Below are 27,046 nucleotides of genomic sequence, written 5' to 3'. Positions count from 1 at the left end.
AATTTTGGTATAAAGTTAATTGAAATGGCAGAGTGAAAGTGCTTACAAAATTTATAAGCTTAAGTATCACCCAATAAGTTTCTATAGGGCTAAGGAATACTGCGGCTTATGCCCTGATTTGCCCCTGGATGTAAATCTGGATGCCCCAGACAGCGGTTCTTACAATATACAGCCCCTGTTGTAAGTTATTTAGTTCTAAGATGGGCGCTTAATAAATTTCAAGCATTCAGGGCCTGGTGGATGCAGTAATTCAAGCCAAACAACTCAGTGACAGTGGTTATATAAGCGCCTTGCCTTCTACTTTGCCCGTCACCTTCTCACTCCCCCAACGGCAACAGCCGAACTCACCACCGGTACCTCCTCTTGATCCGACCGGTAATCCACTGGTGCTCCGCGCACCCTCATGATGCTCCGTGTGAGAAGCGTGCTATGTGGGCGTGATCAGCCTCTGTTACGACTCCGCTCTCAGCCAGGTGAGTCTCTCTGTGGGCCGACTACTCACAGCGTTGAGGATGTCCTCCGCAGGTATTCATACTTTGCCGTCTGTCCATTTCCTCTCTCGGTAGTCTGGCAAAATCAAGGGGCAATGTTAACAGTTATCTCCAGCCACATCACAGCTCCTTAGCCACAACGCCCTAGCTCTCCTCTCCTTGGTAAAAGGGCGCTTTAACTTAAGACAGGTTTTTGGGTAGACCCTCCGACTGTGGCCCTAGCGAATGAGCCCAAACGGCTGTGTGCAGGCTTCCAGGTCTGCCCTGATATCGACAAGGCTTGGTCCTAGGGAGTGGAAAGAAGATACTCCAACAACGGACTACGACCATTAAGATCTCAGGAGAGGTCCTTCAGGTAGCACACAGGTAGCACACTGCTGTTGAGTGCTCCATCTAGCTCCTCCTTACCGGAAGCCCGGAGAATGATTATTTTTTTTAATTTTTTTTTTAGAAAGCAGCAGCTTTTTTCGTGGTGTCCTGCCATGGATACCAAGCCTGTTCAATGTTTTCATATACTAAACTCATGAACAGAGATATTAACCGGTTCCCATGATAATTTCTTCAAGTTTTTAGTTGTCACTTTATGGTTCTTTCTTACCTCATTGAGAATTGAACAGTGTGTCCAAGAGTTATCTCGGCTGGACGGTCACTTCTAGGGAGAGTAGTCACAGTACTAAATCATCTCCATTTATAGACAATTTGTCTAACAGTGGACAGATGAATAGTATACGCCCCTTAGCGAGACATCCTGTTTTCAGGGAAAAAGTAGCTTTAGATCTTTCCACCAGAGAAATAGAAGTACTGGTGAGAATTCTATAGTAATCTTGCCAGCTCCAAGACCTTTAGATCATCGGGCCCTCTATATTGGGTTTGGTATATAAAAAAAAATTGTGTGTGTACAGAAAGCAATAAAATAATGAATTCTGATTTCCCTGCAAGCTTAACTTATTTTAATGGATTGTAATTTTAAAGAACAAAAACAGCTATTTAATATACAAACATAAACCTAAAGAAGATATTTATTTTATACTCTGCTGTTGGTAAAAAAAAGAAATTGGAAACACATTAAAGGGACAGTATACTATAAAATAGTTTTTCCCTTAATGTGTTTCCAATTACTTTTTTTACCAACTGCAGAGTATAAAATGTAGATTTGCTTTTTTAAGGCTTATTTGTATATATGGATTTTGTGTTTTGAAGCCACAACCTAATAAAATGGGTTGAGCTTGTAGGTATAATCATTACTTTATCACATTGTGTACATATACCTTCTTTATCGTATATCTGTCCATAAACCAATCACCAACACTTGGAGAGAACAATGAGAAATTAACATTTTATTACCTTATCTCTTATATAACCCACTGGGAGTGTAATTTCTTCTACTGGCTGTGTTAACACAGCTTGGCCTAGAGGCCAAAAACTTTCAGGGTGGGTGGGGATACCACAGGCTAAATAAACTATTTCATATGCCAATGGAAATCCTATGTTGTAAACAATTGAATACACTCCAGCAGGTAAAGGGGATCATTGGAAACAAATTAAAGGGGAGATTTTTTTTGAGTAAACTGACGCTCTTTAAGAGGTGTGAAGGGCCATTGTATCAGTTAGTTTCAGGTGACTTCCCAGTTTTTATTTCAAGAATAGGTACTTAACACACCAAAAGGCCTTTTTTATGTTGAAAAGGAATTGATGGCTGCAGGATTTTAACAAATTAATCTATTTTGCATTATGATCACCAGAGAAACTGCCCAATTTCGTTTTGGAAAGTTAAAAGCCATTTTGGGAGCAAATTGTCGATATATTGTGATCCACCCCTTAGATACCAAAGAGGGCTGCAACATTCCTTTACAATGGAAGGCATTAATCTTTATCTAGACTCGTATGTTAAGTGACAGTCTTATAAAGGCACGACTTGTTAAAGGGACATAATACTCATATGCTAAATCACTTGAAACTGATGCAGTATAACTGTAAAAAGCTGATAGGAAAATATCACCTGAGCTTCTCTATGTAAAAAAGGAAGATATTTTACCTCACAATTTCCTCAGCTCAGCAGAGTAAGTTCTGTGTAAAAAGTTATATTCAGCTGCTCCCAGCTGCAGGGAAAAAATAAAAATAAATGAAGAAATGAACAGCAGCCAATCAGCATCAGCAGTGCTGAGGTCATGAACTCTTTTACTGTGATCTCATGAGATTTCATTGTAAACTTCCCTAAACTGAATAGGGAAATAACATGAGAGTGCACGAGGCTCATCCCTTCAGCTGTCCCAGGACAGACATACTAATATGCTGCTTAGAAATCCTTTAAAATGGGATGTGGCTACTGAGGAACTTTTGAGATAAAATATCTTTCTTTTTTACATAGAGATGTTCAGGTGATATTTTCTAGTCAGCTTGTTACAGCTATGCTGCATCACTTTCAAGTGTTTAAACATTTGGGTATTATGGCCCTTTAAGATGACATTCTCTTAAAGGATAATATAATGCTTTTATTAATAAACTAGTCCTAAAGCCTGTGTACACGGGCCTAGATCCCCATCCACTTGGATCCCATCTCCCTCCCTCCTTTACCTTGCCTGCCGCTCTCAACTTTTTTTTCTGCAGTGCAGCACCCCCCCCCCCCCCCACTTTCGCCCCCCTGGCTCGCCCCCCACATGCGCCCCCCCCTCTCTGCTGTCAGATCCTCACTGAATGATCCTTCCTTTAGTTATGACCAGGTATGTTTGTCTCGTGCTGCAGTCTCTACTGCGCATGACTGAATTGGACAAACATACCTAGCCTTTTTTAATATAGGATAGCACACAAAAGGCTAGATTTAGAGTTGGGCGGTAGCCGTCAAAACCAGCGTTAGAGGCTCCTAACGCTGGTTTTTACCGCCCTCTGGTATTTGGAGTCAGTCAGGAAAGGGTCTAAGGCTCACTTTGCAGCCGCGACTTTTCCATACCGCAGATCCCCCTACGCCATTTGCGTATCCTATCTTTTCAATGGGATCTTTCTAACGCCGGTATTTAGAGTCTTGGCTGAAGTGAGCATTAGAAATCTAACGACAAAACTCCAGCTGCAGAAAAAAGTCAGTAGTTAAGAGCTTTCTGGGCTAACGCCGGTTTATAAAGCTCTTAACTACTGTGCTCTAAAGTACACTAACACCCATAAACTACCTATGTACCCCTAAACCGAGGTCCCCCCACATAGCCGCCACTCTATTAAATTTTTTAACCCCTAATCTGCCGCTCCGTACACCGCCGCCAGCTAAGTTATCCCTATGTACCCCTAATCTGCTGCCCCTAATACCGCCGACCCCTATATTATATTTATTAACCCCTAATCTGCCCCCCCCAATGTCGCCGCCACCTACCTACACTTATTAACCCCTAATCTGCCGAGTGGACTGCACCGCTACTATAATAAAGTTATTAACCCCTAATCCGCCTCACTCCCGCCTCAATAACCCTATAATAAATAGTATTAACCACTAATCTGCCCTCCCTAACATCGCCGACACCTAACTTCAAACATTAACCCCTAATCTGCAGACCGGAGCTCACCGCTACTATAATACATTTTTTAACCCCTAAAGCTAAGTCTAACCCTAACACTAACACCCCCCTAAGTTAAATATAACTTAAATCTAACGAAATAAATTAACTCTTATTAAATAAATTATTCCTATTTAAAGCTAAATACTTACCTGTAAAATAAACCCTAATATAGCTACAATATAAATTATAATTATATTATAGCTATTTTAGGATTAATATTTATTTTACAGGCAACTTTGTAATTATTTTAAACAGGTACAATAGCTATTAAATAGTTAATAACTATTTAATAGTTACCTAGTTAAAATAATTACAAAATTGCCTGTAAAATAAATCCTAACCTAAGTTACAATTAAACCTAACACTACACTATCAATAAATTAATTAAATAAAATACCTACAATTATCTACAATTAAACCTAACACTACACTATCAATAAATTAATTAAATAAAATACCTACAATTATCTACAATTAAACCTAACACTACACTATCAATAAATTAATTAAATACAATACCTACAAATAAATACAATTAAATAAACTAACTAAAGTACAAAAAATAAAAAAGAACTAAGTTACAAAAAATAAAAAACATTTACAAACATTAGAAAAATATTGCAACAATCTTAAACTAATTACACCTACTCTAAGCCCCCTAATAAAATAACAAAGCCCCCCAAAATAAAAAAAATGCCCTACCCTATTCTAAATTAAAAAAGTTCAAAGCTCTTTTACCTTACCAGCCCTGAAAAGGGCCCTTTGCGGGGCATGCCCCAAAGAATTCAGCTCTTTTGCCTGTAAAAAAAAAAACATACAACACCCCCCCCCAACATTACAACCCACCACCCACATACCCCTAATCTAACCCAAACCCCCCTTAAATAAACCTAACACTAAGCCCCTGAAGATCTCCCTACCTTGTCTTCACCTCACCGGGTTCAGCGATCGGTCCAGAAGAGGGTCCGAAGTCTTGATCCAAGCGGCGGCTGAAGAACTCCATCATCGGGCTGAAGTCGGAAGTCCATCATCGGGATGAAGTCTTCTATCAAGCGGCATCTTCAATCTTCTTTCTTCTGGAGCGGAGTGGAGCCATCTTCTTCCCAACCGACGCGGATCCATCCTCTTCAACCGACGCCTACTAGCCGAATATATATATATATATATATATATATATATATCACTAATAAAAAGTTTATAGAAATATTAAAGAGAAAGATATAGAAAGAAATACTAGAAACAAGAAAAAAGCCAATCCTATCCAGCACTAAAACAATTCATGCTAAATAATTATATTGCAACCTTTGGGATCAGGGTTTGACTATAGATTGACAGATCTGTTCATATCCAAAAAGAACAATTTACCAATAAAGTGTACTTTTAAACATATTTATTTGCCAACCAATTCCTATAATTAAAGGCAAAATTACCGTTTACCTATATCGACATATACAAATGAGGATTAATAGTACCATACACAAATTATTAATCATTCAAATCCCAATATAGAGAGTTCCTTTTGGAACTGGGGATCCCCAGAGCTGATATAAATAATTCAGTTTACCACTTTTAGGATACTTTGACTTGATGTTTTGATACTGTGTTTCCTTGCCACTTTAAGGATTCTGAAACATAATAATTTGTATCAATTCACACTTGTATGATCCCTTTAGACAATTTGGGTTCACTTTCAACCATTTTTCAACTCGTAATTATGGGAATCCTTGCAAGCAATATATACAGCTCTCAGCAACAACTTTTGCACTTATAGATATTACCGTTCCTTGTATATGCCAGTTAAGAATGGTATCAGAGAGAGGGTCATATAATACAAAACTTGTTAGATCTTTTCACCGTGCGGTCCTCCGCCTGAACCAGTTACTTAGATATTACTCACTCAGTCAATCCAATGACCTCCTCCCCTTCACTATGCGAATCACCATTCAGACTGATAGTTATGAACAGGTGTTGTTCCTCTACGCCAAGCGTGAAGTGTGTTTGTTGCTCCTGCAAATCTCCACCTCCTTCCGCGGGACTGTATACTGCTTTTCAATTGTCACCTCTATTGGGCAAAATAATCCTCAATGATATAGGATATCTTCACAGTCGCATCCCTCTTGTAGCAACCTGTGTGTTCGCCAAGCTACGCGCGTTTCACCCACTGTGGCTCAGGGCTTCTTCCGGCAAATCTTTTCATGATGTCATCAAGATAGTTGATTTTTATTCGTTTACGTAACTCCTCCTGTTACCTTTGATTACTTTTTTCAGCCAGGTGAAATTTGATGCTTACATACTCGGTTGCTTAGCTGTCATTTCACTTTCCAAACAAGTTTTACTTTTTATCAGGACAAGACAAGACTTATTCAAAAGTTGCTCTTTTCAAGAAATGTATCAAAAGTATAAGTATTATATATCTACAATTAACTTTATTCCAATACAATTCACTTTACTTTTTATCTCAAACTTAGATTAATTTTGACTATGGAGTTTTTCTTAAAGGGATACATACTACGTGCATAAACCTTGTAATTTTGAACGAAGAGCCAAATTGAGGTTAGTTCTATATTGACCTCTAGAAAAACACAAAGAAATTAATAATAAAAATTTTCCCTAATCATTTAGAAATAAGGCATAATTAATCTCTTCATTTAAACCTTTTGGGGTTAGAGACTGCAAATTATATATCCATTTACATTCTTGTTGCAATAGGATTTTATCCAAATCCCCTCCTCTTCCTTGCAGGTCATTTTTTTCCAAATCTCTAAATCTTAAGTCATTTTTGTTGCTTTTATGATAATACAAAAATGTCTTGCTATACTGCTTGTTTTGTATAGTTTATTTTTAATATCTCTTTTATGTTCTTTTATTCTCTCACGTACTCTCTGTACGTTTTTCCTACGTAATACATCTGACAACTGCAGGTTAACATATACACTACTCCCTCTGATCTACATGTTATGTGTCCCTTTGTGTCTTGTTTTGCCTGATTTATCAATGAAACTTTCTCCTACCAGTAAATTTTTGCAAACTCAACATGTTTTGCATTTAAAATTCCCATCTTTTTGTGTTAATTTATTTAACCAATTCGATTCCTGTTTGGAATAATGACTTTTCACTAGTTTATCTTTTAGGCTTGGTGCCCTTCTTGCTGTTAGTTTTGGTCTTGTCCCTACTAATTTTTCTAAAACAGGGTAAATTGTTAATACATCTCCCATCTGTTATCATATTTAGTTACATATCTCAAATGATTATCATCCTCTTTATGCTGTTTGTTATATAAAAGGGGTTCTCTGTTTGTATTTAGGGCCCTAGTATAAGCTCTATTTAAAGTCCCCCTGTGTATAACCCCTTTCTTTAAATCTCTCTTGAATGTCTCTTGCCTCAATTTTAAATTGTGAAATATCTGTACAGTTCCTTTTATGCCTAAGATATTGTCCCTGTGGAATGTTTTTAAGTAAATATGAAGGATGATGGCTTTCTTAATAGAGTGTTACCTGCTGTTTTTTTCCTATGTGTGGCAGTAACTAACTTGTTTCCCATTTTCCTTATTTTGAGGTCTAAGAAGGACACTTCTGTATTGCTATATTCATATGTAAATTTTAAATTATATTCATTTTGGTTCAATTTTACCATAAATGTTTGCAATTCCACATCAGTGCCCTCCCAGAACATCAAAACATCATCGATAAATCTCATCCAAAGGCTGAACGGGCTGTTTTCCAAATTATATACTTCTTGCATTTCCCAAAGCCACAGAAAAAGGCATGCATAAGTTGGGGCACAACATGTCCCCATTGCAGTTCCAAGTATCTGCTCATAAACCCTTTTATTGAACATAAACTAATTATGTTTTAACAAGAATTCTAATAGATTCAATACAAATTTTGTATGTGATTGATATTTTGAACCTCTTTGTTCCAAGAACTTTTCCATTGCCTTTCTGCCTTTTTCATGGGGTATTGAGGAATATAACGCCTCTATGTCAATTGTTACCAATAGAGTTTTACTATCCAAAGAAAGACCATCCAGTCTTTTTAATACCTCTAAAGAGTCTTGGACATATGAAGGGAGGGATGTTAAAAAGGGTCTCAGGTCTTAGCGCCTCCAGCGTTAAGAGGTTATGGGGGTAGAGTAAATCTAAAACACGTTGTACACAGAGAGATCAATAGCAACAACAGTTGTAACAATAAAGTGAGCATAAACCAATCATGCAACAATTAGTATAAAAACATCAGTCCACAGTATTGTATCAGATGCACAGGCAAATTAACGATACAGTTAGTAGATGCACTTGTTTAAATGTGTACTTCCCTTAAGGATTTTGATTAAGAAAATAAGTAATTTGAATTAATGGTAGAAGCTTAAAAGAAAAATAAATTCTTAAGGGGTCTAGCTGAAAAAATAACATCTTAGAACAAGAACAGGTTGATCCTGCGAATGGGGTTAAAGATAGTGAAAATGAAGTATGGGAAGATATAACAGATGAAATACCAACTAATTCCCCAGCCCCCCAAATAGAAGAAATCGTGTAGAGACTTTTTTTAATAGGGAGGAAACTGCCAAATTCACATATAAAACTCCAGAAGCAATGCAGAAAAATAGAAAAACTTTGTATACTCATTTCAAACAGAATCACCCTAAAGGGGAGCATAATGGAAGGCCCTACACTAATTATGAATATAGGGACTATAGTAATAAAAGACTAAATGGACAGTCATTTAGACCCTATGTTCATCACTTCTACTCCCACAGAATATAGACATCAACATTTTCCGTACAATCATCAATATAATTTGAGGATAAACAATGATAATGAGAATAGAATACAGTTTTTTTAAGAAAAATAATAAAAAACAAGTCTCCCCTAAAAACTCTTTTTTTTTTTAGGACAAAGAACAAAGGGGGGGGGTGGGGTCATACCCTTTACAAAATTCTATAGAGACTCAATATGCAGGACAAAGAGATGTAGAAAACACAAATATCAAATTAAAACCACAGTGGTTAGTAGAGAACAACAGAAAAAGAAAAGAACAATAAGAGGAAAGAGAGGAGGAGTACTGGTACAAAACAGACTCCAATTGAAAAAGAACTCAGAGAAGGAATCTGGACAATTAATTAAGATATTTAATTTATCAAAATACCCTTTAAGTCTAAGTGAAATTAATGTCCTTAAAGGGACATTGTACACTCATTTTTTTCTTTACATAAATGTATTGTAGATGATCTATTTATATAGCCCATAAAGTTTTTTTTAAAATAAATTATTAGTTTTGCTTATTTTTAAGTAACATTGCTCTGATTTTCAGACTCCTAACCAAGCCCCAAAGTTTTATGTGAATACCGTCAGCTAGTTTCTCCAGCTTGCTCCTGTTTGTGTAAAGGGTCATTTCATATGCAAAAGAAGGGGGAGTGTCTTATTTCCCACATGCAGTGGGCTTTCCAGCTACCTTTTCAACAGAGCTAAACTGACAGCTTCTAAGTAAGTTTTTAAACAGTTTTATACTGGATTTTTATATCAGTATCTGTGCATCTTATTCTTTATAGTAGTGTCTATTACATGCAGTTATATGAAAATGAGTGTATACTGTCCCTTTAAGAAAGGACTTAATTTTGCCCCAACAAGAGGCCGTAATCCTTTTGACCTTTTTATTGACCTTCATAAATTTGTAAGTAACTGAACCCTACAGCGACACTTTGAAAAAGCAAAAATTGATAAAACGAAGTCCTATGAAAATATTGACTAAGCTTAACTGATAAAGATCTAGATGCACTAATAGCACTTGAAGAATTGGAGGCAGAGAGCAATCCCCCTACCTAGTGAAGAAATAGATTCTCTAGTAAAAGAAAATAAAGGCTACTATTCTAATTTGAGGCCAGCTTCTATCTTCTTTCCCACACAGTCCAAAGGACACTGCATTCTCACATTTTGTGACTTAGTGCAAAATGATTTTTATGATTTATGTCAAAACTATAAAATAAAAAAAAGATAATATGAAGAATCTGAAAAGGAAGTCTTACGTAAACTGAAAGAGAATAAGGGAAACAGACAAAGGAGGGGGAATGGTTATACAAGATAGAAAGGACTACTTGGAAGAAGCATATAAACTCTTAAATAAAACTTCCACCTATGTAAAACTCCAATATCCAATTCTTTCTTAAAGAATACCTCTCCTTCCTGGATACAGACAAATATATGGGTATTTTAAATACGAGTTTTAAGTACTTGTACAATATGAATCCTCATATAGCTACATTTTACCATTTACCCAAGGTGCACAAATATACTAAAAAACCTCCAGGTAGACTGATAGTGTCTAGCATTAATTCTTTAACAGCCCACATATCAGAATACGTAGACTTCTTTTTAAAACCCATAGTACCCACTCTACATTCCTATCTTAGAGATTCAGCACACACCATCAAGAAGGTTCAGAAATATGAGTGAAAAAATAGCTATAGATGGGCAACTCTGGATGTGGCTGCTCTTTATACGAGCATACCACATAATTTGGGTATAAGAGCTATCCAAGAATGTTTGAAAACGAAATCTGAGCTAACTGAGGACCAAAAATTTTATCTTAAATTGTACCAAATTTGTATTAGAAAAAAACTTTTTTGATTTTTCTAATGATTTTTTTCTTCAGACTATTGGGACAGCTATTGGGACCATAATGGCCCCTAGCTACGCTAACATATATATGGCTCACTGGGAAGAACATTTCATCTATAAAAACAACCCATACAGACAACATATAGTCTGGTGGGGATGCTTTATAGATGACATTATCCTAATTTGGGATGTAGAAAAGACAATTTTTCAGCAATTTGTTGATTTTGTTAACAACAATAATATGAATTTAAAATTCACTCATAGATTGGAAAAGGATAGCATTACATTTCTAGATCTGAGTATATTCCATGAAGATGTATGTATTTATACTAACATTTATTGCAAAGAAACGGATAGTAATGGTTACTTGCAGGTGGATAGTGGATCAATAATATACCCTATGGGCAATTCCAGCATTTCCTAAGACAGGAAAGCTTGATTGAAGGCAGACACTGTGAGGCATACAGTATTTAAGAAATGTCTTGCAGACCTGATCCGACAGTGCGGATCAGGTCCGCAAGACATCGCTGAATGCGGAGAGCAATATGCTCTCCGCATTTAACATTGCACCAGCAGCTCACAAGAGCTGCTGGTGCAACGCCACCCCCCTGCTGACTCGCGGCCAATGGGCCGCCAGCAGGGGGTGTCAATCAACCCGATCATACTCGATCGGGTTTAATTGTTGCTCAGAGCAGGCGGACAGGGTTATGACGCAGCGGTCTTTGTGACCGCTGCTTCATAACTGTTGTTTCTGGTGAGTCTGAAGACTCGCCAGAAACACGGGCCGTCAAGCTCCTTTTGGAGCTTGATAGATAGGCCCCAGAGGCTCAGAGATCTGACAGACCAGTCATTAGGAGCAAACATCACTCCTTCCTTGTAGGTTTCTCTATATTGCTACCCTCTGGTCCGAATCCTCTGCAGCTGAGATGACATCTGGAGGCTTCACCTTGCCCTCCCGCCCTGAACTCTCCGTAGCCGAGACGATATCCAGAGGTCTTACCTTGCTCCATTTGGAGGATATGCTCATCACCCCATACGGATAAGGGGATATCAGCTTGACTGTGGATATCTATTCTGTCTCCCCCTGCTACCTTTAAGACATCGTCCTTCCAGTGTACTGACTGCTGTTAAAGGTCAGCCTGCTCATTTGCATTTTTTTTCACTAAGAGTGCCATCACACTTGTGAGTACCTGTTCACCATTGTTACACATTGCTTCACATCTAGTTGAGATTACTACACCATGAGGCGCTTTCTTTTTGTTTTCACTTCCTAGCATCCTATGATGTCTTTTGAGACTATGGTCACGTGATCTGTTTTTAGCTAATTATCTTGTCCAACGCCTTTTGACCCGCCCAATCACCAGGTAATTATTCAAACCACCACACTCCTCTGATGAAGAAGTCGAAATGCGTTAGGATCGAGCGGGTCTCCGGTGTTACTCCAGTTTCTTGCAAATACCTGTTTTTTATCTATAGCGTGTAACCTCACAATTCATCTGAACATCTATCAGTTATCACTGACTGCAGCATCCTATTGAAGTGGGGGTTCCTATCTTGGAAAAGTCTCCTTAGGATAACAGGTGCGACTCTGACTTGCCTCCTATATCTGGGCCACTATCTTACCTCATAGGATTGAGGTTCTCTCCTGAAAGTAGGAATTTCTACTACTGCTTCACTTCATCGCCTATAGTCTACTCTTTGAGACTTTGCACACATTTAAACAAGTGCACCTACTAACTGTATCGTTAATTTATCTGTGCATCTGATACAATATTGTGGACTGATGTTTTTATACTAATTGTTGCATGTTTGGTTTATGCTCACTTTATTGTTACAACTATCTCTGTTGTTGCTATCGATCTCAATGTATACATTGTGTTTTAGATTTACTCTACCGCCATAGTCTCAGTGCTGGAGACACTCTTTTTGATTTATTCATTTTTTATTTGCTTATTGTCTGAGGCCGATATACTATAGTCTCTAGCTGCTTTTTGGCTATTTTCCTTTTCTTTTATACTAGCGCTCTAGTTTGGAACTATTCCATCTTGTTCCTTCTTTATTCCCTTTCATATATAAATATATATATATATATATATATATATATATATATACATACACTAGGAATATCTCAATATTAATCCACTAAATAGATTTTAAACTTCGAGTTAACTTTAATTCGGTGACAGTTATAAAGTATAGAAGCTCCAGCTCTGATATTGAATAGGTGAGTGACACTAACACAACATCATGTGATATATTCTGCAATACAGCACAACCCAGGTATTAACTCAATAATAATATACTGAATCTGCTCTGCATTACACAGTACATAAAGTTTCAGTCACCAGCCTATAAATAATTACAGACTGTTGCAAGCACCGGGCAGTATTAGAGACTCCTCCTCCGCCCTGTATGTGCCATTTCATTTGCATGAGGAGCAGAGAGAGCGAGACAGTCAGTGACAGAAGTGCGGATAGTCTGCAGACTGTGGTGCAGTCATTTAAAGTAATTGTGACACAGTCATATACACACCATGTGCAGGCCTGTGCTATGTTGTTTTCTAAAAATTAACAAATGAGTGCTTGGGCATGTCTGTCACTGTATTCCTTCTTTGGTCACACAGTGCAGGAGTGTTTGTCCCTTTCTCATGTAAAGTGTAAGCTGACATGGTTAACAGATTTTTTATTGTGTTACATGTTACAAAAAATAAAATAAAAAATTTAAATGTATAAAAATCTAAAATATTTTTTGGGAGGGGGCTTCATGGATTCTTGCACCGGGGCCCTGAGGTTTCTAGTTACGCCTCTGTGCAGATGGTAGTAAGTAGAATAGCTTTACGTTACAAAGCGCTTACTGTGGTGAGCTGAAGAAACTGTCAAGTGCTTTAGCATATGAGTATAATCTTCCTTTAACAATTTTCACATAGAAAAACTGTGTTTAACAGATGATCTTTTATATAGACGATAAAAAAATTGTTGAGTACTATGTCCCTTTAATTTAAAGAAATTACAGACTTCTCTTACTATACAAAGCGCTTGGGAAATGTTAAGATTCTATCTACCAAGCAACCATCGAAATGAGAATTTTCTTTGTTCAATCTGCTGGAGCACTGATAAATTCAGGAGAATATGTGATGAGCACTCCCAGGGAATACGTCACATACATTCATGATGCACACTTGTGCATCACAAAGAAATTGCGCATTGCAGGAGTGAAAATCCTTACTGTGTCTATATTCCCCTTCTAATAGTTTAGTGTACTGGGAGAAAAATTAATGCAAAGAATTTTACCCAAAAAATTAGGGATCCCTTTAATATTTTAAAAATCCCTCTTGACATCTATCCAACATTGGGGTCAATTCTAATCTTGTTGATCGTGTTTATTGTCTGTTTTTTTGGCTTCCTCACCCCTTTTTTGACATTGTAGCAATCACAATCCAAATAATATCACCATTTTGCATTGGAAAATAAAAACAGAGTTTAACAGCCAAAGGCACTTGATAAATGCTCAACACCCACAGATCGATCAATAACACACATCGGTCACCAATATGCACATGCTGAGAACAAGATGGCACTGTTGATGCCAACAGCTGTGACGGAACTTTTTGATTGAATTGCAAATAACAAAAAAAAGAGATTGAATATGTCATGTTCATCTTCATCAATTAAATGTAAAAAACAATAACATAGCCACTATATTTCAACAGTTGCAAAATCGATAGAGATATCAATACCAGGGTGTGGCTATCTGTAAATGACATTAAAAACACCACTCTGTCTAATTGCTACACACATGGAGTTCATTAACCCCATTACCACAATTCAGTTTTCTGTGATTGATTGTCATTATCAGCTGTTAATTGTGCTGTTGTGAGGAAATGGAAAATTAATATCATGGGAGTTATCAACCTCGGGTTTTTGGCTAGGAAAGACTTTGTTTCGATGTTGATATAAAAACAAAATAATGTCTGATTTGTTCTTTTATATAAAAAAATGAGAATTTCAGATGGTTTGGAATGGACCCAATATTTATTTAAAGGGACATAATACTCTTATGCTAAATCCCTTGAAAGTGATGAAGCACAACTGTAAAAAGCTGGCAATAAAATATAACATGAACATATCTAGGTAAAAAGGAAGATATTTTACCTCAAAATTTCATCAGCTCACCAGAGTAAATGTCCTGTGAACAGCTACAAGTTGAAAAAAACAAACAAAAAATAAAACGCTGAGCATTGCTGAGGTCATGCTTTGTTTTGTTGTGATTTCACTTAACTCTCGTGAGATTTCACAGTAAACTTCTTTAAACTGAATAGAAAAATAGCATGACTGTGCCTGCACATGCCAGATGCACACTCCCTTAGAAGTCCTAGCACTAAAGTCTCTTTGCAGTGGGGGTGAATACTGGGTGAGCCAATAATAAGATGCATTTGTGCGCAGCCACCAATCCGCAGCTAGCTCCCTGCACTTGAGCCTACTTAAATATGTTTTTCAGCAAAGGATACCAAGCGAATTAAGAATATTGGATAATAGAAAAAAAAGTCATGGAATTTTTACTTTACTGTTCTTTTAAGATATCATGAAGGTTTAAAAGATCTTGCCTTGTCTGTATATAAATATTTATGGATTGAGTGCCTCTCCACCATTGGTGCATGTGACTTTTAATCACCTGTGTTCTGTGTCTTTTAGCAAGTCGCTTTGGAAGTTCTAATCGATGTAAACATACATGTGCTAACACTGGGCCAGATTATGAGTGGAGCACTATTTAGCGCTTTCGCTAAAGCATTAATTGCGCTAGAAGTAAACTTTTTGCACATGTCAGGTTCCTCTCGTATTACAGGTTGAAAGAAAAAAGATTGAGGTCAAGGGATAAGAAAAAGTGGGAATAAAACTAGTACTCCATTTGCGCTAACCAACACTCATATTCTCAAGTGAGTTAATTTCTTCACACAAAAGAATATGTTCTATTTATTCATAAATACATATTTCTATATATATCTGATGGTATTTTGGTATAATATATATATATACAGGGAGTACAGAATTATTAGGCAAGTTGTATTTTTGAGGATTAATTTTATTATTGAACAACAACCATGTTCTCAATGAACCCAAAAAACTCATTAATATCAAAGCTGAATAGTTATGGAAGTAGTTTTTAGCTTGTTTTTAGTTATAACTATTTTAGGGGGATATCTGTGTGTGCAGGTGACTATTACTGTGCATAATTATTAGGCAACTTAACAAAAAACAAATATATACCCATTTCAATTATTTATTTTTACCAGTGAAACCAATATAACATCTCAACATTCACAAATATACATTTCTGACATTCAAAAACAAAACAAAAACAAATCAGTGACCAATATAGCCACCTTTCTTTGCAAGGACACTCAAAAGCCTGCCATCCATGGATTCTGTCAGTGTTTTGATCTGTTCACCATCAACATTGCGTGCAGCAGCAACCACAGCCTCCCAGACACTGTTCAGAGAGGTGTACTGTTTTCCCTCCTTGTAAATCTCACATTTGATGATGGACCACAGGTTCTCAATGGGGTTCAGATCAGGTGAACAAGGAGGCCATGTCATTAGATTTTCTTCTTTTATACCCTTTCTTGCCAGCCACGCTGTGGAGTACTTGGGACGCATGTGATGGAGCATTGTCCTGCATGAAAATCATGTTTTTCTTGAAGGATGCAGACTTCTTCCTGTACCACTGCTTGAAGAAGGTGTCTTCCAGAAACTGGCAGTAGGACTGGGAGTTGAGCTTGACTCCATCCTCAACCCGAAAAGGCCCCACAAGCTCATCTTTGATGATACCAGCCCAAACCAGTACTCCACCTCCACCTTGCTGGCGTCTGAGTCGGACTGGAGCTCTCTGCCCTTTACCAATCCAGCCACAGGCCCATCCATCTGGCCCATCAAGACTCACTCTCATTTCATCAGTCCATAACACCTTAGAAAAATCAGTCTTGAGATATTTCTTGGCCCAGTCTTGACGTTTCAGCTTGTGCGTCTTGTTCAGTGGTGGTCGTCTTTCAGCCTTTCTTACCTTGGCCATGTCTCTGAGTATTGCACACCTTGTGCTTTTGGGCACTCCAGTGATGTTGCAGCTCTGAAATATGGCCAAACTGGTGGCAAGTGGCATCTTGGCAGCTGCACGCTTGACTTTTCTCAGTTCATGGGCAGTTATTTTGCGCCTTGGTTTTTCCACACGCTTCTTGCAACCCTGTTGACTATTTTGAATGAAACGCTTGATTGTTCAATGATCACACTTCAGAAGCTTTGCAATTTTAAGAGTGCTGCATCCCTCTGCAAGATATCTCACTATTTTTTACTTTTCTGAGCCTGTCAAGTCCTTCTTTTGACCCATTTTGCCAAAGGAAAGGAAGTTGCCTAATAATTATGCACACCTGATATAGGGTGTTGATGTCATTAGACCACACCCCTTCTCATTACAGAGATGCACATCACCTAATATGCTTAATTGGTGGTAGGCTTTCGAGCCTATACAGCTTGGAGTAAGACAACATGCATAAAGAGGATGATGTGGTCAAAATACCCATTTGCCTAATAATTCTGCACTCCCTGTATATATATATATATATATATATATATATATATATATAAAAAGAGAAAAGGTAATCAGCGCTTAGCAATTATGATGACTCCAGACAAACAGAACTTTCAAAAGCCTTAATTTGCTGCCAAAATAACCAAACAATAGATCAAACAAAGGCCCCCGCCAAAGAATGACTAATGTTAAAAACAGTAAAAGAATGGGTGAAAAAGGGCGCAGGGAAAGAGTATTTGGAAATATAATGTCACAACATGAAATATTCTATAAAGAGTAGGTGATGTATAGAGTTTGTAATTCTATTACGTAAAAAACACACAGATCACAGTTCTTATAGATGCAAGCAAAAACAGTCCCACTTTTATTGAGAATAAAAGAACGTTGATCCCATGGTATCCCACATGCAGAAAAGATGAATTCCAAATTCTCAGTCAACGTGCTTAAAATAAGTAGAATGCCTATTTACTCGAAATTACCTAAATCATATGAGGTAAGTGCCACTTGTATACACAATCTGTAGATTTGTCAGCTGCTCAGACGGTTTGTGATCCACTGCAAGGCTGCTTAATTTCGTTCCACTTCCCACTTCCCCTTATTGTCACCGCAAATACAGATGGAGAGAAGACAAAAAACACACACAAGATAGTGCAATATTGTATGGTTAAGAGTAAATTAGTTTTATTAAACTCATAGGTAAATCTTGCTTACACATTCCAACCTCAATTAGATATGAGGTATCAATTGTTCATTGTATAAAAATCAGAAAGACAGTCCATTCGAATAACAGTAAGTCTTGACAAACAGTGGTGTGTGGAAAAATTAATAACAGCCCAAATAGCTTATTTAGACCTTACTAAAAAATATTCCTTACGCGTTTCAAAGGCTTCAAAGGATTTCAAGACATATATATATACCTTGAAGATTAATCCCCCCTCAAGCTCTACACCGACTTCTGCCTTTTCTATCCCTGTCGATGGCATCACCATTTTCAACATAGCCCCCCATTGCCCCAAGTCGGCTGCCTCGGAGTTAAACTTGACTCAAATCTATCCTTTGTCCCTCACATTCAATTGCTTTCTTCATCCTGCCGCAACCACCTATGCAATATTTCCAAGATTTGCCCTATTCTGAGCGCTAACACCACAAAGCAAATAATCCACTTCCTTGTTATTTCCCGACTTGACTACTGCAATAACCTACTTACTGGCCTTCCTCTTTTCTGCCTCTCCCCCCTTCAATGCATCCTAAATGCCTCTGCCAGGCTAATCCACCTTTCCTGTCGCTCTGTATCTGCTGCACCTCTCTGCGAGTCCCTTCATTGGCTCCCCATTCACAGCAGAATTAAATTAAACATTCTTACATAAAAAGCTCTAACCAACGCCGCTCCCCACTACCTATCCTCTATAATAAACAAGTAGACTCCAGCCCGCCCACTAAGATCCAACTATGACCTGCTCCTTGCATCTTTGACTATCACCTCTTCCCATGCTAGACTGCAGGACTTCTGTTGTGCATTACCTACCCTCTGGAACACTCTCTCTTGTGCTGTCAGGCTTTGCCCTAATCTTTCTTCCTTTAAATGCTCCCTAAAGACTTTTTTGTTCAGAGAAGCCTACCACCCAACTCAATAAATGAATTTCACTTACCTAACATTTCCCTTATATAACTCTACATTAACATCTTTCTCAATCTTGCAGTCCTCACCTTCTGTTTCTCAACCTCCTACCCTTCTAGATTGTAAATTCCTACGGGAATAAGGCTCTCAATTCTTCCTGTACGTGTTTGTAAAATTTTGTCTTGTCTCTTACAAGTGTTATATCATTGTTTAATTTAAATGAATTGTATCCATGGACAGCGCAGTGGAATATGTTGGCGCTTCATAAATAAAGTATAATAATACAAATAATAACATATTTCCCTATGTGCAGAACATTGGAATGTGAAATATTAACAGTAAATACATAGTTAAACATTTATTAAATATTAATATATTGCATAAATATGATTTTACATATTTTCCTCTACTTGACAGCAAAGGGCTCCAATGCCCTTATATATATATATATATATATATATATATATATATATATATAATTATATATATATATAATTATATATATATATATGTCTATATATGTGTATATATGTATTTATGTGTTTTTAAATACACATATAGACTTATAGATACAAACTATATACATATTTAGACATGTGCATGTATGTATCTCTACAGTATAAGAGAGGGATGTTCATTTTTTTCTGAAGAATTACATTTTTGTTATTTTCTTTGCATACTGAAAATGGAAAAATCTGAAAATGAAAATAAAATGAAAAAGAAAACAAATGTGCATTATTTTCTTTTACATTTTTATTTTTGGATGCTGTTTTTATGATCCAGGCAGGCTTTAGCCAATGAATGAAAAACAGGAAGAAGCAGTGATTGACAGGTTCTATCAGCCTGTCAGTGGAAGCTGGTGACGTTTTCTGCCTGTTCAGCATTCTCAGGTGGAAGAAGTGAAGTGAAAGAGGGAATTATAAGTTACTGCCTAATATATTTCAGCCTCAGACCTGTGTATTTCAGTGTGCCAGCAGCACCTTTGTGACTGTGCCCCCTCACTGAGAGACATTTGCTATTGCTTATGCCCGCTTTAAAGAGATTATAATATACCATCTAATATATATATATATATATATATATATATATATATATATATTCTTTTTTATGCAGCTGTACACTGCTCTGTAGGTTCCTTATCCACAGACAGGTAATCGGAAAGCTGTAAGACACAAAAGGAGTCAGCGCAATCCTCGATTCAAGGTAGTGTTTATTCAAATGATATGCACAACACGCTAGTAGTAATATACTCACTAGACATTTAAAATCAACAAGCCCCAAAAAAACATAGATCCAGAAGGAACACAAGGTAACAATGCAGTCAGCGTCTCTGCCAAATAGCAACTTCCGTTTGAAGTTCCCGGCTAGCGGCACCAGAAATCCAGCTGACGCCACACCAAAACCTCTCCTACGGATCCTCATTCAGGACAAAAAGACTAAACGTGTTTCGCCGGTAGAGCGCCCCGGCTTTCTCAAGAGTGAATAGTACCTCCTTAGAGAGAGTCATAATTTATAGGATGGAAACAACTGGTATTGGTAAACCAAGTTAATAATAGGATGGGCTTGTAAACAACACAATATAATAAGAACACGTATCGTAACAGAGCAAGTAGCAAAATAAAAAGTTAAACAGCACTAAAATGTTTCCTTTCATATACAAACAGTACTTTAAACATTTAATAACACAATATCATATTTTTTTATTAGGAGGTACTATTCATTCTTGAGAAAGCCGGCCAAACGGTGCGGTACAGTTGCCATTGAGTGTTACAGAAAAAGGTGGTTATTTCTACCCCCAATACAGAAATCAGCTAATGCAATCATTAGAAAGCTGTTGTTTTGTTTTGCATAATAAAATCATATGAGGGATTAACTAAGACAAATATTACTCATACGTATATATGGGCTGCACAAGTCTGAATAGAGAACATTGACGCTATATAAAAGAAATGTAAGTATTGAGGGGTACAATAAGGATTAGTCAGGTACAACCTTATGCTGAACAAGTGCGTCTTAATTTTATATTAATAACAACTAAGAACAGAACAAGACACAGAAAACAAAATAGTAAACAAAAACAAAGATACAACACACCAATGTGGACAAAAACATATAGAGTCATTACAGAATATCTAGAAATGACATGAAATAAACTGTTTGTGAATTACATAGGAAAATTATGAAGTATGTCAAATCGACAATATGAGAGTGGGAGTATTTTATACATAAATTAAAGCGACAGTCAAGTATAAATTAAACTTTCATTATTCAGGTAGGACTTTTAATTTTAATCGACTTTCCAATTTACTTTTATCATCAAATTTGCTTTTTTCTCTTGTTATTCTTAGTTTAAACTAAACATAGGTAGGCTCATATGCTAATTTCTAAGCCTTTGATGGCTGCCTCTTATCACAGGCTTTTTAAATCTCTTTTCAACACAAAGAGACAGAAAGTACACGTGGGCCATATAGATAACACTGTGTTCAGGCACAGAACGTTATTTAAAGGGACAGTCAACCCAAAAATTACTGTTACTTATTTAGATTAGTTAATTAACAATCTTTACATCAAACTCTAGCCCAATTTTCATCTAAATAAACTTTGGCAGAAAATACACTTACTAGATCTCATCTGGCTGTTTTGAAATGGCCACCTGACTCCTCCTTCTCTGACGTCTCTCAAAAGCTTGAGCTGCAGCAATAGTACAGATCCTCTCATCCCTGCACGCTCACGCTCCTTTCATTCAGTTCATTGGGACCCTGATGCCAAAATGGCTAATTTGTGTAGTCCGTGCACATTTTATCTTGCACATGCTGAGAGTAGCACTAGTGAAGTTATAAAGCATGTCACAGATGCAAATACAAACAGATTTTTATTCTAAAGGTATTTTAATGCATTGCTTGTAATTTCCATTTTTATACAATGTCTATTGTTACATGGTGTAAGTTAGATAAAACATCTGAGTATAAGCGGATTTTACACCCAGCTCCTTTTACCATTACTGTGTGACTAGAGTGCTGACTTACTAGTGGGTACATGAGTTACGTTACTGGTGCAGTCACATGACACAGTATTTGTCACCATATCACAGCAGCGACCAGTGTGCACAGCCCAGGAATGAGAGGCGCTCTAATAGCTTGTTCCACGGCTGCGCTTCGTCTGACTCCTGATATACTAAGTGTTGCGTGTAATCTGCTACACCGTCCTCCTCACTGCCTGAAAACGTTAGGCTATGTATCACATACAGAGATTTGCTTCACTTGGCATAATCCATATACGCAGATCCAGACGTGGAACAAGCTATTAGAGCGCCAATGAACTGAATGAAAGGAGCGTGAGCGTGCAGGGATGAGAGGATCTGTACTATTGCTGCAGCTCAAGCTTTTGAGAGACGTGAGAGAAGGAGGAGTCAGGTGACCATTTCAAAACAGCCAGATGAGATCTAGTAAGTGTATTTTCTGCCAAAGTGTATTTAGATGAAAATTGGGCTAGAGTTTGATGTAAAGATTGTTAATGAACTAATCTAAATAAGTAACAGTAATTTTTGGGTTGACTGTCCCTTTAAGATCGAGCACAATACAATGCTAAATTTAAGACAATAGATAATAAACAGTCACAGTCATGTGATCAGGGGGCTGGAAGAAGGTTCCTAGATACAAGGTAATCACAAAGGTAAAAAGTACATTAATATAACTGTGTTGGTTTTGCAAAACCGGGGAATGGGTAATAAAGGGATTATCTATCTTTTAAAACAATAACAATTCTATGGTAGACTGTCCCTTTAACATGACTCGCAGAATGTACAGGTTTCCCATTCTAAATATAGATATAACAGTTTCTCACTTTTCCTATTTCTTATACAGAGCAATAATAAACTAATTCTACATTAGAAGTGGAAATAATCATTTGAGCCTTATATGTTTAATATACATGAGGGCTAAAATCTACAGGAAGAGGTAGTCTTAAAAGAGGAATTATTGAACCAATTTCAACCAGCAAACATTTCTAAATCAACTGGCTAGAGCCTATTAGGAAACACATTTCTGAAATAGAGCAAAATTGGTGTATAAATTTATTTATCTCTAATCTACAGATTTAATTTATTTATTTTAAATATTTTTATCTGCAGGACTGCAGATTAGTTGTAAAGTTCAAGATTTTTGTTTGTAAATTGATAAATATTTAATTTTAAAATTTTAGTACAGCAGTTTAGTACTAATAGTTTGAGTTTTAAAACAAGTTCTTTGTTTAAAATGTTCTCTTTACCTTTTCTTAAAATTGCTGCTAGCGGTTGCACTTAGTGTCTCTTAAACAAATCCGATCTGCCGTAGCTTGAAGCAGTGCTCCAAGACCAGTTCATAGAAAAGTGGATCTCAAAAAACAAACTCTTCCTGAACACTGACAAAACTGTCACAATGATCTTTGGAACGGGACCTAAATTACACAAATTACAAAATTCCCATCTACGCATCAAAACAAAATCCAATTGCACGCTGACCGCAGTCCACTCTTTCAAATACTTGGGTATGTTGTTAGACCCCAATCTATCTTTTGGCCTCCACATAGAAAAACTTGCATCTAAACTTTATCCAAAACTAGGTGCCCTGTACAGAAACAAATCCTGCCTAAGCCCTACAGTAAAGGAAAAGATTGTACAGCAAATGCTGATGCCTATCATGGATTACGGGGACGTAGTATACGCACCTGCACCGCAAACTCACCTTAATAAACTTAATACACTGTATAACTCGTTCTGCCACTTTGTGTTACAATGTAACTACAGGACCCATCATTGTGACATGCTAAAAGAACTAAACTGGCTGACGCTGGAATCCAGACGCACCCTCCATCTTTCCTGCCTTGTGTTTAAGAGCCTTTCTGGGAAGCTCCCATCCTACCTGAGCAGAATGCTCCACCTGGCTATTTCCACCTCCTATAACCTCTGATCCAGTACCAGCACATTATTTAGCTTGCCTCAATACAAAAAGAAAGCAGCTCGATCCTCCTTTTCCTACAGAGCGCCACAGTTATGGAATTTCCTCCCGCACACTTTCAAACCTTTCGCAAGCCTAAAATCCTTTAAGAGATCCCTCTCTGCATATCTCAAAACAGAACGCACCTGTCATGGTTGATTATATATTTCCTACCTGTTCTATGTTAAATTTTGCATATATTGTGTATTAATATTGTTTTTGTATTTTATTGTACCCTATTGTATCAATTGCAATGTTTTGTGGACCCAGGATAGACTTGAAAACGAGAGAAATATCAACGTATCCTTCCTGGTAAAATATTTTATAAATAAATACATTTTTGTTTTCAGTACTGTTAATAAAAAAACAATTTTTTACTAAGTTATATAAGTTGCATGTTTATAAATTTATGTTTTACCTTTTGTTGCATTGCTGCTAGTGGCTGCTGGTGTTTTAATTTGCTCTTAGTGTCTCTTAAAGGGACATTTTTGTTTTTAGTACTAAGTTAAAATTACTAAGTTACGTTAAAAAATTACATAGATGACAAAACGAAAGCAAAGAAAGCTGATTACAGCTTCAAAATAGCCAAAATCGTCACTGTAGCTCAAAACAAAAATTTTAGTTAAAATGAAAATTTCTAAAGAAATTAGTTTGAAATTAATATGACCATGTACAAAAATGAACTAAAACAAACATTTTATTTTAAATTAAACAAAAATTTCAGAAGAAACTAAAATGTTTCCCGTGCACATCGCTAATCTCTGTGTTAAAGCCCTTTGCAGCCTTTTTTTTCCTTCTAACACCTGAGATCTCGTATCTTTGGGCCTTTAAAACTTTTGTGTGCAATATTTTTTTTTAATAATTTTTATTAGATGGCGTTATTATGAGTGTAAGTGTACTTTGCAATGTATTTTTCTTGTGTTTTGTGACACTTTTTTGTTTTGCAAAACAGTTAAAGGGACAATCTATTTAAAATTAAACTTTCATGATTCAGATAGGGCATGTAATTTTACAACTTTCCAATTTACTTTTATCATCAAATTGACTTTGTTCTCTTGGTATTCTTAGTTAAAAACTAATCCTAGGTAGATTCATATGCTAATTTCTAAGACCTTGAAGGCCTCCTCTTATCTGAATGCATTTGACCATTTTTTGCAGCTAGAGGGCATTCATTCATGTGTGCCATAGAGATAACATTGTGCTCAAGCCCGTGGAGTTACTAATGAGGGGGCACTGACTGGCTAAAATGCAAGTCTGTCAAAAGAACTGAAATAAGGGGGAAGTCTGCAGAGGCTTAGATACAAGGTAATTACGGAGGTAAAAAGTATATTAATATAACTGTGTTGGTTATGCAAAATGGGGGGATGGGTAATAAAGGGATTATCTATCTTTTTAAATAATAAAAATTCTAGAGTAATTACTAGGAATAAAACCAGGCCTATGTATGAACAGATTCAATTTATGTGGGATCAGTATATAGCACAGAGGTATGGAAGGTAACTACGTGTTGTTTAGTGTCCCTTTGCCGCTCCTTTAAAATCTGACATAGGAAGGTTCAATTAGGTCTATGTATACACATATGACAACATCAAATTACGTCATGTTAAAGGACTTTTTTATTCAGTCTTTATTGATATGTTACAATAACTACACAACAAAGTCATATAATGTTTATTGTTACTGTATTGATAAAACTGTATTACAGTTTATGTACTTAATAGTAGGGATGGGCAAATGTCTCTAAAAATTCGAAATTTAAAACTAATTTTGATACTTTCGTTCGTTCGAATCGAATTTCGAATGTTTATATAATATTCTAACATTCTATTTTTGAATTTTCGTTTTCGAATTTTTCAATAAAATTCGAAAATATTCGTTAGAATAATAGAATGTTTAGCTATGTATTCATTCAATTTCAAAATAGTATTTCTAGTCTCCAACTGTGTTTAAAGGGACAGTCAACACCAGAATTATTGTTGTTTAAAAAGATAGATAATCCCTTTATTACCCATTCTACAGTTTTGCATAACCAACACTGTTATATTAACATACTTTTTACCTCTGTGGTTACCTTGTATCTATGCTTCTGCAAACTGTCCCCTTATTTTAGTTCTTTTGACAGACTTGCAATTTAGCCAATCTGTGCTCACTCCAGGGTAATTTCACGTGCATGAGCTCAATGTTATATATATGAAACACATGAACTAATGCCTTCTAGTGGTCAAAATGCTTTCAGATTAGAGGCAGTCTTCAAGGTCTAAGAAATTTGTATATGAACCTCCTAGGTTTCGCTTTCAACCAAGAATATTAAGAGAACGTTTTGGGCTAAATGATGTTGGTGTATGAGAGTGGGATACAGACTCTGATGGGAAAAGGGAGACTGTTTCTGCATTAGGGCACAAAGGACATAGACACAAAGCGCATCAAGGGGAAAGGACAGATCAAGACAAAAAAACAAGCATTAGTTGCTTTGAATGCTGTATTAAGTGCCTGGGAGGCGTTCCATATGTGTCGCTAGTGGCTACCATCTTGTGCTTCTCTGGAGTGGTGCTTTTCTGTGGCTGCGGTCATGTGGCACTTACTGGAACAGTATCCATCCTCGAGCAAACGTCAGCGATCATGCCCTTCTGACTGAAGTAATACAGTTAATGCAGTATGTTATCTATGGAATTGCATCCTTCTTCTTCTTGTATGGAATCATTATATTGGCTGAAGGTTTCTGCACAACAAGTGCTGTAAAGGAAATGCACAGTGAATTCAAAACCACTGCTTGTGGAAGATGTATCAGTGGCATGTTTGTATTTCTTACATATGTCCTTGGAGTTGCCTGGCTTGGTGTCTTTGGCTTTTCTGCTGTTCCAGTATTAATGTTTTACAACCTGTGATCATCTTGTGAAGTTATTAAATCATTGCCTATAAATATGACTACTTCACCAGACCAGACATGTGTGGACATCAGGCAGTATGGTATTATTCCACGGAATGCTTTACCTGGAAAAGCATGTGGATCAGCTTTGGAGAGCATATGCAAAACCAGTGAGTTTTACATGTCTTACCACCTATTCATTGTGACTTGTGCTGGTGCTGGCGCTACAGTTATTGCACTGCTGATCTACATGATGGCTACCACATATAACTATGCCGTTTTGAAGTTTAAGAGTCAGGAAGATTGCCGCACTAAATTCTAATGCGTTTGAGCCAGAACATTAGAGACTGCATTGTTGTAGCTTAAA

The 27,046-nt window shown here is 36.8% G+C and overlaps 1 pseudogene; it reads left to right on the top strand.

The window, feature by feature from the left end:
• Positions 1 to 406: 406 nt before the first annotated feature.
• LOC128652667 (neuronal membrane glycoprotein M6-b-like) lies at positions 407 to 27,046 on the top strand (annotated as a pseudogene).

Source organism: Bombina bombina, chromosome 3 (assembly GCF_027579735.1).
Source record: "Bombina bombina isolate aBomBom1 chromosome 3, aBomBom1.pri, whole genome shotgun sequence".
NCBI classification, from domain to species: Eukaryota; Metazoa; Chordata; class Amphibia; order Anura; family Bombinatoridae; genus Bombina; species Bombina bombina.
This window is presented reverse-complemented; position numbering and strand designations above follow the sequence as displayed.